A 14193-nucleotide genomic window follows, 5' to 3' on the forward strand; every position below is an offset into this window, starting at 1 on the left:
GAATCAGCAATATAGAGGGCACACTTATAGAGAATAATGAAGCAGAAAAAAAGAGGGACATTAAGGCAAAAGAGCACAATTTAAGAATTAGAGAAATCAGTGACTCATTAGAAAGGAACAACATCAGAATCATAGGCGTCCCAGAAGAGGAAGAGAGAGAAATAGGGGTAGAAGGTTATGTGAACAAATCATGGTGGAAAACTTTCCAAACCTGGGGAAAGACACAGACATCAAAATCCAGGAAGCACAGAGGACCCTGTATTAGATTCAACAAAAACCAACCATCAACAAGGCATATCATAGTCAAATTCACAAAATACTCAGACAAGGAAAGAATCATGAAAGCAGCAAGGGAAAAAAAGTCCCTAACCTACAAGGGAAGAGAGATCATGTTTGTAGCAGTCCTATCCACAGAAACTTGGCAGGCCAGAAAGAAGTGGCAGGATATATTAAATGTGCTGAATCAGACAAATATGCAGCCAAGAATTCTTTATCCAACAAAGCAGTCATTCAAAATAGAAGGAGAGATAAAACGTTTCCCAGACAAACAAAAATTAAAGGAGTTTGTGACCACTAAACCAGCCCTGCAAGAAATTTTAAGGGGGACTTTCTGAGGGGAGAAAAGATGAAAATAAAAAATAAAAAATAAATAAATAAATACCAAAAGCAACAAAGATTAGAAAGGACCAGAGACCACCACCAGAAACTCCAACTCTACAAGCATCATAATGGCAAGAAACTCATAGCTTTCAGTGCTCACTCTAAACATCAATGGACTCAATGCTCCAATCAAAAGACATAGGGTAACAGAATGGATAAGAAAACAAGATCCATCTGTATGCTGTTTACAAGAGACCCACTTTAGACCAAAGATGCCTTAAGATTGAAAATGAGGGGATGGAGCATCAATCATGCTAATGGTCAACAAAAGAAAGCCGATGTAACCATACTTAGGTCAGACAATCTATACTTTAAAATAAAGACTGTCACAAGAGATGAGGAAGGGCATTATATCATAATTAAGGGGTCTATCCACCAAGAAGACCCAACAATTGTAAACATTTATGCGCCAAATGTGGGAAAACACAAATATATAAATCAATTAATCACAAACATAAACTCATGGATAGTAATACCATAATACTGGTGACTTCAACATCCTACAGCAATGGACACAATGTCACAGTAATGTACAGATCATCTAATCAAAAAATCAACAATCAAACAATGGCTTTGAATGACACACTGGACCAGATGGACTTAACAGATATATTCAGAACATTTCACCCTAAAGCAGCAGAATATACATTCTTCTCCAGTGCACATGGAACGTTCTCCAGAATAGACCATATACTGGGACACAAACCAGCCCTAGGTAAGTACAAAAAGATCAAGAACATACCGTGCACATTTTCAGACCACAATGCTATGAACTCGAAATCAACCACAAGAAAAAATTTGGAAAGGTAACAAACACTTGGAGAATGATAACATCCTACTAAAGAATGAATGGGCTATCCAAACAGTTCATTTTTTTTAACGTTTATTTATTTTTGAGACAGAGAGAGACAGAGCATGAACAGGGGAGGAGAAGAGAGAGAGGGAGACACAGAATCTGAAACAGGCTCCAGGCTCTGAGCGGTCAGCACAGAGCCTGACGCGGGGCTTGAACTCACGTACCGTGAGATTATGACCTGAGCCGAAGTCGGACGCTTAACTGACCGAGCCACCCAGGTGCCCCATATAACTTCAAAGAGAAACTGTAATTTAATTTTAAAGCAAAAATTTTCAATATTTATATACTTTAATAATTTAAAGAAAAATATTAAATATCTTCTGCAACTCACAAAACATGTCTATTCATCAGATGCTGGTGGAGTCTAAAAGTTTTTACATTGTCCTCTAGGTTTTTTCACATCTTACCTAATTCTGAAGAAACAAAGACAGACACCCGGATTCATGACATATGACAAATTTGGGCCAAAAGGGAGTGGAAAAAAACAAGGAAGATTCTATTATTGTAACCTAGATGTAGAAATTAGATAGTAAGAATGCTTCAGATTGTAGGCTTTAAAATTACACAGCTTTATTTGAGTCTTTGCTTCAACATTTCTAAGTTGTGTTGCTTTTGGCGAGTTATTTATTTAAATTTTCTGCTGGTATCAACAGCAAAATGAGGTGAATAATTTCTGCAGTGTAGAAATGCTAGCTGGATTAAATGAGATAATACAATAAAGATATTACCACAGTGTCCAGCATGGAATAAACTGATAGAATTGCCATTTGCTCCATCTAATGCAATGATTCCCTAAATTTTCTGCACATTAGAATCAGGGTGCTATTTGAGAATTAATAATCTCTGAGCCCTTTTCCCAAACAATTACATTAGACTCTTCATGGGGGGAACATGGTCTTGGGTACTTACAAATATAGGAGTTTCTCTGGACTTCTAGGTGGCTCAATTGGTTAAGTGTCCAACTTCAGCTCTGGTCATGATCTCTCAGTTCGTGAGTTAATGAGTTAATGAGTTCATGAGTTTGGGCCCTTGCATCAGGCTGTACACTGACAGTGCAGAGCCTGCTTAGGATTCTCTCTCTCTCCCACTCTCTCTCTACCCCTCTCTGCCTTGTGTTTTCTCTCTCTCCCTCCAAATAAAAAAATAAACTTTAAAAAAAATCTAGGATTTTCTAATGTGCAGTTGATTTAACTACTACTTTCTAATGGAGTGGAACATAGGTGTATACAGTTGACTTATGACTGGAAAAGAAGGCGATTTACCACTAAGATATCACTTTACACCAATCAGAATGACGAGTATGAAAAAGACAAGAAATGACAAGTGTTTGTGATAATGTGGAGAAAAAGGAACACTTGTGCACTGTTGGTGGGAATGTAAATTGGCGCTATGGAAAACATAGTCACTATGGAAAACATAGGTTTTTTAAAAGATTAAAAATAGAAATACCACACTATCCAGTTATTTCATTGCTGGGTATTTATCCAAAAAAAAAAAAGGATTTGAAAGGATATATATACCCCTATATTTATTGTAGCATTCTTTACTACAGTTAAAATATGGAAACAGCTCAAATGTCTATCAGTAGATGAATGGATAAAGAAGATGTGAGATAGATAGATAGATGATAGATAGATATATAGATAGATAACTAATGGAATATTACTCAGCCATAAAATATAATGAAATCCTGTCATTTGTAACAATATGGATGGATCTGGGGATATTATGCTAGGTAAAATAACGGACAAAGACAAATTCTATATGATTTCACTTATATGTGGAATCTAAAAAAGCCAAACAAATGAGCAAAAAAACAGAAACAGACTCATAAATATCAAGAACAAATTGGAGGCTTACAGAAGAAAGTGGGGTGGGGGGTGGGTGAAATAGGGGGAGAAGAGTAAAATAAAAAGAGACTTCTGAGCATTTGGTTGCCTTGGTTGTTTCTACATTTATCTTTTAAAATTCCATGCAAAAGAGGCAATTATCTTTTATTTAATTTTTATGAGACTCTTTTAAGTGAAAAGCTTTTTTAAAATTTCTTTGTATAGCTCAGATACTTTCCTAATTCATACATAAGACTTTCTCATTTGTTTTTTAGATTGGCAATCACAGAGCTATAGAATTATAGAATTACTATTAATATTTCTGAGTCTTTAGAGAAAATGCTGTGCATGGGTAAATATTTCTCATCTATCCTCAAGACTGTTTCTGAACATTATATAAGTTGATTTTTTTTGTTTTTCTCAGGTTGAACTTGTGCTTTGATTATTCTTTATCAGTCAGTTTTTTAGGTGGCACTTCATATTTGCTCTAAGTTCACTGCAAAACTTACACAGTTAATTATTCTTCCAAACAACTCAGAGGTAAAATTTTACCCACAGGCAGATTTGTTTAAATATGTAAATTTCCTTCAAATAAGGAACTAGAAAAATTGTGAGAAATTCTAAAAAAAAAATTATTTGTACAAAGAGCACAGGACACCAGCCCCATGCTGACAGAAGCCCAGGTGTCACACCAGTCCTTCCATCCTCACATTGGCAAACAGAAACCTCTACACTGGAGCCTTTCTTGGAGACGGGGCACCTTTGGAAGACTGAGCCACAGCAGGAGCTGGAGCCAGAGTCACAGCTGCAGCCTGGGCCTTTGTTTGCCTTGGTCTTGGATTTTGGCTGGCAGAACCTGAGACCCTTGGCAATGTGGGCATGAGCGTGTTTCCTGAGCTGAGAGTAAGCAATGTGGGCAAGTCAATTGAGCTTGAGGCTACTGCCCTTTGGGATCTTGGGCTTGACCTCCTTGGGCTTGATGAGGACGTTGATAGCCTCAGCATCTGCACTAATGGCCTTGGCGTTGTTGGCCTGCATCTTCTAATGGCCCTTTTTGTTGTGCTTCTAGGCAAAGTACCTATTCCTCAGGAACTTCAGGTCTAAGTTAAGACCCCAAAAGATTCATATCTTTGCGACTGGGTTTCTTGACGCCATTTCTGTGCCATTTTCGTGACTGATTGTGTGTGGTGTGGTCCTTGGACTTGGCTGTGTCTGGACCAAAGCCCACAGCTCTCAAAGTGCCTTCTTTTTTTTTTTTTAATGTATTGAAGCTGTTTTCTTTGCATTGGAGATCTGAATCACAGTTTACAACATCATTAACCTGATAATGCTTTATAATTACTCATTATCAATGAGGACTCCATGGAACCCTCAATAATAAATTCTATTTGAGAGGTTTAAAGAAATTAAAACAGATTGAAAATCAAATTTCAAGAGCTCTTAGAATTATGGGAAAGAAGTACATAGTTAAAGAACACTGTGCTAGGAGTAGCTAGCTTTTCCAGACTCCATCAATACCAGTTAGATACAGGTCACTAGAGCACACACAAAAGACAGTGGGGCTGTGAGTGGATGTGGACACTTTACAATCAAACTTCTCTTGCCATGTTTTTTCTTATATTACCAAAAGCTATGATTGAACAACTGGTATTTTTAAAAAGATTTTTCCTCTTCCTTGGATTCAAAACCATTAAAATTGCTGACCATAATTTCTTAAGCACTAATTAGAGGGCAACTGAAGAAAATCTAGGCAGAGCATGGACATAAGCAATGAATCATGTTAACCACAAACCCCAAAATGCTAAGTCTTTGATGAAATTCCCAGATAAAGATAATTAGCAACATTTCCCTTTGTTTGCCTTTTCTTTTGCTTCAGAAGAGAACTTATTTTCATATCACGTGCTTTCTTTGGGGAGAACAATCTGGAATTTCTTAGCATATTTTGTGGTATTTATTTTTCTCTTGATGTATTTCATTCACTGAATTCAAAACCTACAGCATTTTCATCTTATTTGCAGGGCTCCACAATGTGAGATCTCAAAGTACCAAAAGCTATTTAGCTCAGGTTATGTCAACATAGATTGGGTTTGTTGTATCTGGATGCTGGTGCTGGAAAACAAAACAAAACAAAACAAAACAAAACAAAACAAAACAAAACACCTTGTTCTTCACTTGATTCTGGCTCCTTACTTCCATAAGCTGCTGGCCATTTCCCTTCGTTACTTATTTATTCAGCCTAACTGCCAACAATTTTGACCCATTGTTGAGCTTTGATATGTCAACTCTGCTAGATTCTCTAGACTTTCCTTTTATACCCAGAGCTATAAGCATTTATTAACTGTGATCTTAGTAGCAAAATTAGGCCTATATTCAACTATGACCTGATTCCTATTCCCTAGCTTTGAATAGAAGAACTAATCTAGCTCACTTTTTTTGTGTATGTGTATATCTATCCAACTCTTCTCATGGAGAGTAAGATAAAGATTCATGGTAAGTTAAATTCTATTAATTACTTTCAGAATCTACTATTCCAACCTTCTTCATACACATATATAAAAAAATTAGTAATGTCATGCTGTCAGAAAAGAGAATATTTGCGTTGAAGAGTGAAAAATGTTTCTCTGACTCTTACCTGTGGAATTGGAGAGCAGATTTGAACTCAATTTACTGATATTTTGTCTTCATAAACACTGAAGCTGAATGAGAACAATGTAGTCTGCTTTTCTAAATTCTTCTTGAACCTTTATGTGTGTGGGTGATGTAAATCTTCTTCAATCACTAATGATCCCATTATTCTCTGTTCACCTATTCTCTGTTCAGTTATTGTCAATGATTCTCATTGACTCTCAGGGAGCCTTTTCTCTTCAGTTGATTCAAAGATCTTTAGTGTCACTTCCAAGTATTTCTCTTTACACTCACCAAATGGCAATGACTCTTCAAGTCTTCTGTATACACCCTATTCTCCAGACTCTTCTCTCTACCCCACATAATCTTGTATTTACCCAAAATGTTCTTTAAGCCTGTTTAGGAGCAAGTTTATTACATTTATATTATTTTATTTTACATAGAATTGCATTCTAACAGACATCACTTTTGGAAGAGTTTTAGTCTCTGTTCTCATTTAGTATTAATTACATGTTTCAGAGATTTTTCGTAGTGTGTGATCTCTTTCATTCAGATACATACACATATGTATATATGTGTATATATATATATATATATATATATAAGCAGGGTTGATAATCAAAATAATTCAGTGACTAGAAAGGCATAAGCATAGAGTAAACAAATTAACAAAACAAATCAGTAGTAATAAGGCCTATTATATTACACTGGAACATGCTGGCTGAACATTAAATATGTGCGTGTCTGTGTGTGTCTATGTGTCTAATAATTTACAGATATGATTGGCAGAAATGATGACAGGTTTGCATTTTGGAGAGAGATATCTTTCTTTATAGAAAGTTTAATCTCCCTTTCAAGTTACAGTGATTCTCTGTAAGTTCTTAGATGCTAACTCTAAGTTGTCACCAATTTATTTTCATTTAGCTAACAAAATGAACCTTGGACTCCCTAACTAATATCTTGTCCTTGAGAGAAATATCATTTGGCCTAGGGGTAACACAATTAATCTATATTGAAGTAAAGATCATTTATTTTTTTAATAGACTGCAGACATTAAACCTCTTTTTAAAAGACATCTTTTATGTTTGTTAGCTTGTTCAGCTGTTTAACTTTTAAAAATATTGTGAAAATACAATTTCTTGAATTGCATGAAAAGTTAAAGTTATCACCGATTTAAATATATCAATGATATTCCCTACCTGGTATGCTTACAATGTTATAAAATATTGTTCTCAGTTCATTGAACTACTATTGTAAGTTTTTACAAAATTTAGTTAAGCATTACAGTGATAGATCATTGATACATAAGGATGTAATTCAAAGTAAGTAACTGCAAATTTCATAAGGCAAACTTTGATTGTAATGTGAATTATGTAATTTTATTAGATAATTATACTTCAAAAATTGAAGCAAAAGTAAACAGATTTAGCTTCTGTCAGATTTAAAGCTATCAGCATTCTTTTCAGTATCCCTCTAGTGTTATTAACATCATATGACAAGTCTCTGATAAAACAATATGTAGGTGGATTTTTTCCTCTGGCTTATACCTAGGTATAAATGTTAATTTTTTTAATGTTTTATTTATTTTTGAGACAGAGAGAGACAGAGCATGAGCAGGGGAGGGGCAGAGAGAGAGGGAGACACAGAATCTGAAGCAGGCTCCAGTCTCTGAACTGTCAGCACAGAGCCTGATGCGGGGCTTGAACTCATAAACCGCGAGATCATGACCTGAGCCAAAGTTGGACGCTTAAGGACTGAGCCACCCAGGCGCCCCATATATCTAAGTATAAATATTAAAAGAAATGAAATTTTAGATTACTAATGATGAAAACTTAAATGCTGTGGTAGCCTATTAGAGAATAAAATGTTGATAAATGGAACCTAGTACAATGCTTGAATCACAGTTCATATTCTGTTTAAGTAAGCATTTAGATTAACCCACTGATTAGTTATTGGTGGAAACCATGTGGAGTTTTCATATAACAAACTAGAAGGCAATGCACACTAAACGTATACTTTTTATTAAACAAGAATTTATGTTATACCTTAAGGAAGAGGCATTAGTAGAGAACTAGTAACATTGTGTTTAGCTACTTTTTAAGATTTTTTTTCTAATTATCCAGAAACATTGTTCTTTCTCCATTCATGTAATTTTTCATTTGTAGACTAAAAAGGATAATTTTATTCATATAAAAACTTTAGACTTTTCTTGGCAATAGACTGTTTTCATATGAAATCACAATAAATATTTTAGGAAAGAAATTAAAGACATATAGAAACAAAGCACATGTTGAATTAAGAGACACACTATCCTACTTTATAACTGTTATGCTAAATACTCTCTGTAGTGGTGAAATTTACCAAAGCATGGCAGATTTGAAGAACAATTATTCATAGTCACAATCATAAATGACAGCAATCATGAAACTGTCCTTAAAATACCATCTTTAAACAAAAATAATTAGGTAATAATAAAAATATGGCCTCCAACAAAATGTTAAAAAATAGATTCAACCTCTTTTAAGTATACTAGGAAATATATATGTATACCAGGAAATTTTTATTAGAACCTTATTTGGCATTCCTTTTTCCTTCTATTAATTAGGAGACTGTTTATATGTGTATAAGGCAAAATTCTTCTTTTAGGTTTATTATGTATGAGAACATACCAGGAACATAAAGAACTACTCAAAACAATGTAAAGAAGGATCTATATGATCTAAATCCAAAATTGGAGAGTTTAAAAGATGACTCTTCTATATGAAAAGAAATTCAAATGTTTATATCCTTTGTTAAACAAAATCCCTATCTTCAGATCTAAGCAGTTGAAAGAGGAGAGAAATTTAGATCCAGGTTCTAAATCTAGTTGGTATTTATAAACTTCTGAATATAAAATAAAGTTACTAACACAGTGTTACTGATGAACTCCTCCTAAGGTGGCCCTCAATAGAAATTTCAGTGAAGGGGTATTCAAATGGCTATAAATGAGAGATTTTTGAAATTCAGTTAATAATAACAATTGCTATTACTCATTGAACTTTAACGAATATATCTGAAAGTATAATCTGTAGGTACTAACATTTTACAGATTAGGAAATGATACCTAATTTGGGTAGCTGGACTGCTATCACAAAATTAGAGATAGGGGCGCCTGGGTGGCTCAGTCAGTTAAGCATCCGACCTCAGCTCAGGTCATGATCTCACGGTCTGTGAGTTCGAGCCCTGCATCGGGCTCTGGGTGACAGCTCAGAGCCTGGAGCCTGCTTCGGATTCTGTGTCTCCTTTTCTCTCTGCCTCTCCCCAACATGTGCTCTGTCTCTCTATGTCTCTCAAAAAATAAGTAATGTAAAAAAAATTTTGTTTTAAAATTGGAGATAGATCCAGGTATAGAACTCTGGACTGTCTGATATCAGCATTGGTATCCATAGTGCTACTTTTCAGCTCCTGAATTTTTTTCTATAGCACTTGGATTGAATAAATTTTTAGTTGTTTCTGATGGAGAGTGCATTTTCTACATGCATAGTCACACCCCAAATCCTTTAATGCAATTAGGGAACTGCCTAGGGCATTGTGGCATGAATGAAATATTATCCTTTTCCTTGGTGACCTAATACAATAACTTTTTTGAGAGGCTACTATGTTTCATTGTATTTATTTACGCATATAGAAGTGGGAAGTGCTGAACTCATGATGCCTTGTACAATTTTAGACAAAAGGTAACTTTTATACTGCTTCACTTATGACAAGTAGTTATTTCCCTGGAAGAGATATTGAGAGAGTCAAGAAACTTGTCAGTGTAGCGAGATTTTGGAACTTGTCAGTGTAGACCCAGGAAATAAACTGCAAAAACCCTGGCAACATAAAATAATATGATGGTGACTACAGTTTGGACTTTTGTCTAAAGAAGTTGGGAGACATTGTAATATCAAAGCAAAGGCTTAACTTGTTGGGATCTATATTGTAGCAAAATGACCTTGGAGCTATGTGTGAAGTTTGGTGTGAAATGAGGGTAAACCAGAGTTAGAAGACAGAATTTAGACACTATTTCAGTGGTTTAGAACAGAAATAATGAGGGCCTGAATATTAGATTGAATAAGAAGAAAGGTTTTGATCGATGCAAATAAGGGCTACCATTGAGAGAGCTTCATGAATCACTGGTTGGGAGAGGAGGGACAGAATTTAAAGAAGAAATGATTTGAAGTTTTCCAGCTTGAATAATTATTGGAATTAAAAGTATCAATGACTCAAAAGAACATCAAAGCACTCTGGGGAAAGTGAGTTTCCAAGAAGTGATTCTAGAAGCCCCTTTTTACTTTCTGAAGAGAGAAGGTGTGTGTGTGTGTGTGTGTGTGTGTGTGTGTATTTTTATTTATATATGCTATATATATATATATATAATGCTACATATATAATGCTATATATATGCTATATATATATTACGCTATCTATATCTATATGTATATCTATATACTAATATGATGTTACGGTATTTTGTCATGAAGAAAGACTAAAGTACCATTATGGAGTTGTTTTGTTTTGTTTCTTTTCTTTCTGTCCTCTTGTCTCTGAAGATTTCCTGTATTCTGACTGTTTCCTAACACTAACCTAGTTAGTTTTATTTACTGAACGGTAAATGAAGAGGACTCACCTAAAGGTTTTTGGTTTTGTTTTGCTTTGCTTTGTTTTGTTGTTCTTCTGTTACTGCTAAATCCCATGTCAGGAAAGGACTTAAGATAGCACCAAATCTCGAACAGTTTCAATCAGTTTGAAATTGCTTAAGACTACATTCCAATATTGTTTGTCAGGCCAGAATGGAAGTAAAATTTCCAGACCTCTAGGAACGCACAGGAAGTAGAAAATGAATAAGGCTGATAGTTATTTAGTGGTTGTAAGAGATTGCTGTCTTTACTAGCTGAATTTTTAACATTTTTTTAAATATCACATTTTTGAAGAAGAGCATTACCTTTGTATATCAGGACTAATCATTTCCACTAGCTTGATACCCTGACCAATAAATTAAGAACTATGTTATGGCAGCAATGGCAAATGAAGAACTCAAACAATTACCTGGGGAATACAGCCACTGAACGTAAAAACAAATAAAAAACTGTGATTATATACAACAAGATGCACTACCATCCTGATCCATCTCAAAAATAATTTCCTGATCTATGTTTGGAAAAGAATTGCATTCTGTAACACGTTAATAAAAGTAAAGGAAAATAAATGCAAAGAAAGGAGGGAAGGAAGGAAGCAGCAGCAATCACTACACAGATTCTAGCTAAAGTTTAAGTTATGGTGAAGGTAAAATATAGCATATACCTGTAAAATTCTTCTAACCTTTATGTGCAATGGCAGAGTTGAATAGTTATGACAGAGACTTGTATAGCTCAAAAAAGCTAATATAGTGACTATGTGGCTCTTTACAAAAAATGTTTGCAAACCTTTGATCTAGTTAATGTTATCATGTTTTTTATTAGGTAATTAGGCATTATTATAAACTTGTTACATTTATATGGTGGTTTATACACACACACACACACGCGCTATTTAACGTGATAAGATGTAATTCTCTTATTTGTTTTTTGCTTACCTAATAAAATCATATGACCATATGTTTATAATTTCAGCAAGTAATTTATGTACAAAGTCATATTTGATCACATTTTTAATCCTAGTATGTTAGATTTCACAACCTTCTGGCATCATCTCAAACTACTAGAATATTTAAACTGATTCATAGTCAAATAACTTTGGCAAAAGACTGATCTATATTTCTCTGCCTAAATACTGGATTCATTGACCAAATGGTTCAATAATCCTGACTAGAAATAAATAGTGAATCACAGGCTGAAAGCTACCTTGAGAACAATTTAATATATTCTGAGAAGAAACTTCTTTAAGACAATTTGACTCTATACTTGTACTTCTTTCTAGTACTGATATTTTGTTGTAAAGATTGTGGTACAGATACTATGTAATAATTACCTAAGATTTATATTAGAACAAGAAAAATACAGCATATAATTTTTTAAATAGGTATCTTGTTTTGCATCCTGTAATAGTTTGAAAAGAGGACTCTACTGAAAAACATTGAAGCAAAACTCAGTGTTAAAAGGAAATCTATTTCTGGTCAATTGACTTTTGAAATGATTTTATAGTGTTGAATATACTTTGAATGCCCTGTAATTTAACACCAGAAATTCATAAGTTAGTATGATATTCTCCAAATGAAAAATTAACTACTTTTTAAGATAAAAGTGTGATCAACCTGTGTGATTTTATCTCTGAGGAGATTCTATGGGCTACAAAATGTTCAAGGTGTTTGGGATATCAGTGTACAATGATTGATGTATAAACAGTTCATTCTCTCAGTGACTTTCCAATACAGTGCATGAGATAGAAATTAGACAAAAAAAGTAAAGGTAAAATAGTATAGTAAAATAAAATATAAAAATAGTGTAATAAAATATTTAAAAATAAATTAGTATAGTATAATATAAGGAAAAGAAAAAAGACTAGAGTACAAGAATAATCACTGTTTTTATGATTTATAATTGGAAATAAATGAAGAAAATGTCCAAATGTAAGGATTAACGACACCAACTTATAGTCTTACCAAGCGTAGGGAAGAAAAAATTGCCAGGTATGAATCTCACTCCCATGTCTTCTGAAGTGCCTAGGAAAAAATTGAATGGACAATTATTTAAATGTTGTTCTGTATGTGGGGTGAGCACTTTGGTGAGTTATCCTTGAAGCAGCACATTGAGTCTCTAGATGAACAACAGCAATCCTGTCCAGCTCCCAAGGAAGAAATTAAGGGATGAGGTGGGATTCAGAGTAGAATTAATCTTAGAGGTACTACAAAAAATTTATTAAAAGAATAGGGCAGGGAATGGGGAAGATGGCGGCATAGGAGGACGCTGGGCTCACCACGTGTCCTGCTGATCACTTAGATTCCACCTACACCTGCCTAAATAACCCAAAAACTGCCAGAGGATTAGTAGAATGGAGTCTCTGGAGCCAAGCACAGACGAGAGGACCACGGAAGAGGGTAGGAAGGGCGGCGAGGTGGTGCGCGCTCCACGGACTGGCGGGAGGGAGCCGGGGGGGAGGGGCAGCCTGCCGGCCAAGCAGAGCCCCCGAGTCTGGCTGGCAAAAGCGGAGGGGCCGGGCGGAGTGTGTTCCGACAGCAAGCGCGACTTAGCATCTGGGATGTCATAAGTTAACAGCTCTGCCAGGAAAGCGGGAAGGCTGGAGGAAAAAGGGAGGGAGAGTTGCTGAGCCCCCAGATGACAGAGCTCAGCTTGGTGGGGAACAAAGGCGCTCACCAGTGCCATCTCCCTCGCCCATCCCCCAGCCAAAATCCCAAAGGGAACCAGTTCCTGCCAGGGAACTTGCTCCTTCTCCGCAAACACCCAATTCTGTCCTTCTGCGGAGCCAAACCTCCGGCAGCAGATCTGACTCCCTCCCGCTGCCACAGGGCCCCTCCTGAAGTGGATCACCTAAGGAGAAGCAAGCTAAGCCTGCCCCTCCTGTCCCCGTGCACCTTGCCTACCCACCCCAGCTAATACGCCAGATCCCCAGCACCACAAGCCTGGCAGTGTGCAAGTAGCCCAGACGGTCCACACCACCCCACAGTGAATCCCGCCCCTAGGAGAGGGGAAGAGAAGGCACACACCAGTCTGACTGTGGCCCCAGTGGTGGGCTGGAGGCAGACATCAGGTCGGAGTGCGGCCCCGCCCACCAACTCCAGTTATACACCACAGCACAGGGGAAGTGCCCTGCAGGGCCTCACCACTCCAAGGACTATCCAAAATTACCAAACGGAAGAATTCCCCTAGAAGAATCTCCAGGAAATAACAACAGCTAATGAGCTGATCAAAAAGGATTTAAATAATATAACAGAAAGTGAATTTAGAATAATAGTCATAAAATTAATCGCTGGGCTTGAAAACAGTATAGAGGACAGCAGAGAATTTCTTGCTACAGAGATCAAGGGACTAAGGAACAGTCACCAGGAGTTGAAAAACGCTTTAAACGAAATGCAAAACAAAATGGAAACCACCACGGCTCGGCTTGAAGAGGCAGAGGAGAGAATAGGTGAACTAGAAGATAAAGTTATGGAAAAAGAGGAAGCTGAGAAAAAGAGAGAAAAAAATCCAGGAGTATGAGGGGAAAATTAGAGAACTAAGTGATACACTAAAAAGAAATAATATATGC

The 14193-nt window shown here is 36.0% G+C and overlaps 1 pseudogene; it reads right to left on the bottom strand.

Moving 5' to 3' along the window:
• Positions 1 to 4073: 4073 nt before the first annotated feature.
• LOC125164562 (60S ribosomal protein L29-like) lies at positions 4074 to 10685 on the bottom strand (annotated as a pseudogene).
• Positions 10686 to 14193: the final 3508 nt, after the last annotated feature.

This window comes from Prionailurus viverrinus, chromosome A1 (assembly GCF_022837055.1).
Source record: "Prionailurus viverrinus isolate Anna chromosome A1, UM_Priviv_1.0, whole genome shotgun sequence".
Lineage (NCBI taxonomy): Eukaryota > Metazoa > Chordata > Mammalia > Carnivora > Felidae > Prionailurus > Prionailurus viverrinus.